The 5,265-nt window shown below is 41.2% G+C and overlaps 1 pseudogene; it reads right to left on the bottom strand.

The window, feature by feature from the left end:
- Positions 1 to 2,893: 2,893 nt before the first annotated feature.
- Positions 2,894 to 3,988, bottom strand: LOC102818313 (annotated as a pseudogene).
- Between the last annotated feature and the right edge of the window lie 1,277 nt (positions 3,989 to 5,265).

The raw sequence follows: 5,265 nt of genomic DNA, 5'->3' as shown, positions 1-5,265 counted from the left end.
GACCATGCCCCACATTAGTTAATACGTTCTTTTTTATAAGACAGTGAGTGAAAGGTTCAGAACACTGTGGAATAGGTTAATCAGAAGACCTCTTAACAAAATCTTTTTATTTTTTAATTAACATAATTAGATATTATACTGACAGTAGTTTCTTATCTGTATGCCATGTTTACAGGTAGAAAGGAGTCACTGGGTGTGGGAATGGTTAACTGGAAGATTGTTGTTAAGTGCTGTCAAGACGGTTCCAACCCATAGAGACCCTGTACATTGTCTAGGTTTCAGGGTTTTTTTTTTTTTTTTTCAGGGTTTCCAAGGCTGTAAGTGTTTAGGGGAGCAGAAAGCCTCATCTTTCTCCTGCAGAACAGCTGGTAGTTTTGAACTGCTGACTTTAAGGTTCACAGCCTGATTCATAACCACTACACTACCATATTATAAGTTCAAAATCATTAAAAGCCCATGTATCATAGTTCTATTCTGACACACATGGTGTTACCTAATTTGAATGGATTCAATGACAGCTGGTAAATATATGAAGAAAACAAATGGACTTCCAATTGTCTGTGGGTAAAAAAGCCCTTTTAACACTTATTTTTAACTTTATTTGAACTTGTTTTCAAATTGTAGGTATTAACATGGCTTTTTAAACCCTTTCATAATGAATTGATGCAAATTTTCAAGTGAAGGTAATAATCTTTGTCTAACTGAGTGCAAAAGAACATGCTAAGTCTGAGGACTGAGGGAAAATGGGCTCAGGGCTTCTCAATGTTAAATCTCATTGATTGAAAAAGAACATTACACGCTTGTTATTTTGGAACTAAGCAAACAATTTCCTTAAGGAATGTAATCTCTAATCTCACGAGTTACAAAAGCAAAGACAAGAGCTTTCCTGGAGTCATAGTCTGTAACTATTATACAGGGAATTGATACTAGGAAAATACAGGATTCCTATACCTATTTTATAAGGTATATAGGACTATTTCACACAGCTATATTAAGTGTTTTATATTTATGGTATATATTTAAGAAAATGTTTTTGTTCTTATAAACTTTAATTAATTCTTTCTAAATTGCATATGGTTAGCACATGTGCCAATCAAAGTATTCCAAGCTAAGGCAACCATTGAAAATCATGTAACTGGAACTGATTTTTTTATAAGCCTCAGTGTGATTGTTGTTAAGTGCCGTCAAGTTGGTTCTGACCCATAGTGATCCTATATAGGGCTTCCTAGAAGCAGCTGGTGAGTTTGAACCACCAATCTTGTGGTTGAAACCAACTTTGCAGTCCAGTGCATTAACCCATAGTGCCATGATTAGAGTGGGAATAATGACAGCTGATTTCTGCATAGAATATTGTTGTTAAGTGCCATCCAGTTGGTTCTGACCCACAGTGTTTCCAAGGAGCAGCTGGTGAGCTTGAACCGCCAACCTTGCAGTTCAAATGCCTTTGCAGTCTGGTGCATTAACCCACAGCACCACACCAGGACTCCATAGAATATTATTATATGTTAATAACAATTTTGTTTGTTATTGGTTGATTCAGACTCATAGATACCCATGGAATACTTGGAAACACTTGCTGGCTGAAATTAGAGGCCTTGAAGCATTTGCTGATGAAGATCAAAGCCTACTGCCTTAAGTAGTGATTACAATTCAATATTGCATTCTATAAATCTGCAAAATAACCTTTTCAAAATGCTAAAGAGCAAAGATGTCACTTTAAGAAGTAAGGTGCACCTGATCCAAGTCATGGTATTTTTAATTGTCTCATATGTGTGTGAAACCTAGACAATGTATAAGAAAGACCAGAAAATAATTGATGCATTTGAACTATGGTATTAGCAAAGAATATGGAATGTAGCATGCCCTTTCAGGAGAACAAGCAAGTTTTCCTTAGAAGAGGTACAGCTAGGGTGGTACCCCTTCGAACAGGGAAGGCAATGTCTGGCCCAAGGGCCTCATAAGGGCTGCAAAATGATTTGGTCTGGTCCTGCCAAGGCATCTGGCCCGGCCACCATATTGTTGTTGTTGTTGGTAGGTGCGATGTAGTCGGTACCGACTCATAGAGACCTTATGCACAGCAGAATGAAACACTGCCCAGTCCTGGGCCAACCTCACTACTGTTGCCACGCTTGAGTCCATCGATGTTGCCACTTGGCCAATCCACCTCATTGGGGTCTTCCTCTTTTTCTCTGACCCTCCACCTTACCAAACCTTCTCTAGCGACTGGTCCCTCCTGACAATATGTCTAAAGTATGAGAGACAAAGTTTGGCCATCTTGACCTCCAAGGAGCAAGCACTCTGGCTGTACTTCGTCCAAAATGGATCAATTAGTTCTTTTGGCAGCCCATGGCACTTTCAATATTCGCCAACACCATAACTCAAAGGCATCAATTCTTCTATGGTCATCCTTAATCACTGTTCAGCATTTGCATGCATATGAGATGACTGAAAATACTATGGCTGGGTCAGGCACACCTTAGTCCTCACGCTGACATCTTTGCTCTTCAACACTTTAAAAAGGTCTTGTGCAGAAGATTTGCCTAATGCAATACGTCATTTGATTTCTTTTTTCTTTTTTTTTTTAAGTGGTAACTATTATCTTTATTTTCATTTTCGATATTTCTCTTTTGCCTAAGCTGGTTTTCACACTGTACAGAGGGTAATCTGGACCCGGCACTAGGAAGGGGTCATTCCCTAGCTCTTGGAGGTCTGGTCAGCCCACTGAGATATTATTTCTTTCCTAATTTCAATTCCCAGTATCACCAGGTTGTAGCTAGACTTGTGGGAGAGCACAGAGCGGGAGATAGGAATAAGCAAGTTAAGGCGATTTGGAGGATGGTCCAGTCGGCCCACAGCAAGAAGATCTGGGTAGCGGGGAGCCCAGGGTGGTCCCTTATTCCACATTCCGGTACTTGGTGAAAAGGTTGTACAGCACCCATAGTGTGGACTTCAGGTCACAGTTGACGATGTCTTCTGGCCGTGGTTTTGGCTTTTCCAACCCTCCATCTTGCATGAGCTCAAAGGCAAATGCGACATTCAAAACCTTCTCCTCAAAGCTGTCCTGGGTCAGGAAGAAGCTGTGCAGGGGCACAAAGTAGCTCTCCAGGAGGCCCATGAGCAGCACCAGGTACACTCCATCTGCAAACTGGGTTTCCAGTTCCGTGACTTCCAGGTTTAATTTATTCAGGTGCTTGTGATGAGGGTGTTTTTCACCACATTGACTTTGTCTGGAGCATGGTCGAACAATGTGTCGAAGGCGTCGCGTTCATGCCTTCCGGAAAGAGCCTCTGTGTTACTAGTTATTTCCTCTTGGATTTGCCGAGACTGGAGGATTCCCTCTCGTTTCTGCACCACAACCACTTGAAAGGAAACATGGTCTGGGAGACGGATCGGTGCTCGGAAATATTGGGACAGAGCAACGTGCAGATGCAAGATGGCTACCAGGCTCTTGGCATGAACAGAGTCCATGTTGTTCTGGGATGTTTCTGGGAGGCAGTTTCAGGGTTTCACTGATCTTCTCCAGGACAGTCTGCAGTTTTTGCTTCTGCACAATCTCTGATTGGGTCACCTCAGCAACATTCAACTTCTCATTCTCAAGTTTCTCAAAGAGCTTCTGCAGCACTTGTCCGTCATATAAATCTTCAGCCAGGTCCTTCACAATGAGTTTTTCTCCAACCAGCACATCATTAATCCAGTCAATTAATACCTTCATCAGCTCTTGCAGTTTGGGCTCACTGCGTGAATTTGGGTCCACCATCATTCGAACTTCATTCTCCTCAGGGTCCAGTTCGAAGGGAATTGGGCTAAGGGTCAGATTGATGGCATTCATCCCTTCCTCCTGAAGCTCCGAAACTTCCTTGGCTTTCTTTCTCCAAGCCAGAGTCCCTAGGAGTTTCCCCAAGAAGGAGTCATCTTTCTTCCTGGAAGGAGGCAACTTGGGAGTGGGGGACTTGGGGACAGAGGGCGATTTCTGCGGGGAGGTGGCCATGGCAGAGGAGCAGACAGCCACGGGCCGGTCAGGACATGGGGGTGGAGGGTGGGGGGTAGGGGACAGAGGCTGCGGCTTTCCTGTCATTTGATTTCTTGACTGTTGCTTCCATGAGTGTTGATAGTGGATGCAAGAATGAAGTCCTTGGCAACTTCAATCTTTTCTCTGTTGATAAGAATGTTGTTTATTGGTCCAGTGGTGAGGATTTTTGGTTTCTTGACATTGAGATGTATTCATACCGAAGGCTGTGCTCTTTGATCTTCATCAGTAAATATCTTAAGTCCTCTTCACTTTCAGCAAGCAAGGTTGTATTATGTGCATATCGCAGGTTGTTAATGAGTCTTCCTCCAATCCTGATGCCACATTTTTCTTCATATAACCCAGCTTTTCGGATTATTTGCTCAGCATACAGGTTGAATAAATATGGTGAAAGAATACAACTTTGTCACACATCTTTCTGAATTTTAAACCGTTCAGTGTTTCCATATTCTGTTCGAGCAACTGCCTCTTGCCACGGTATTAAGGTTGAGCTAATTAAATGCATGACCAAATATAACAGGCTAATTTTTAAGTTGATAATTTTGTATGGCCCATGAATGATGTTATAAATATCCAAATGACCCTTGGCATTAAAAAGTTTCCCCTCAAAACTTATTATCAATCAGTGACCAATCCCTGAAGAAGGACATCATGCCTGGTAAAGTAGAGGATCAGAAAAATGACAAAGACCCTCAGTAAGATTGATCGACACAGTGGCGAAACAATGCACTCAAACATAGCAACACTTATAAGGATGGCATAAGACAGGCATTGTTTTATTCTATTGTGGATGGTCTCACTATGAATCGGAGCCAACCCAATGACACTTAACAACAATTTCTGCCTACACCAATTAGTTAGAAAAGAAATGTTATACTTACCTGGCTCCAGAAATTAAGTACACGCCTTCCTTTCCATAGTTTCTCTCCAGGGTTTATTTTAGTAGGATGAAATAGTCCTCATATTGCTTGTACAAAACCAAATCCATTGCTTTGGTAGTCTTTTGGACTCATAGCAACACTATAAAATAGAGTACAACTGCTTTTAATCTAACCTTTTTTTTTTTTTTTTTTCTTCCTTTTTTCAGTTTTTTTTTGTGTGGATTGGGTGAAAGTTTACAGGGCAGATCATCAGTTTTACAATCAACAAATCATATACCTTGTTTCATTACAATGATTATAATCCCCTCCATGTACCATCAGTTAACAGTATTTCTCTCTATTCACTTTAGCTTTTTT

The sequence above is a fragment of the Chrysochloris asiatica genome, unplaced genomic scaffold (assembly GCF_000296735.1).
Source record: "Chrysochloris asiatica unplaced genomic scaffold, ChrAsi1.0 scaffold00171, whole genome shotgun sequence".
In the NCBI taxonomy this organism is placed as follows: domain Eukaryota; kingdom Metazoa; phylum Chordata; class Mammalia; order Afrosoricida; family Chrysochloridae; genus Chrysochloris; species Chrysochloris asiatica.
The sequence above is the reverse complement of the archived record's forward strand: the minus strand, read 5'-3'. Positions and strand labels throughout refer to the sequence as shown.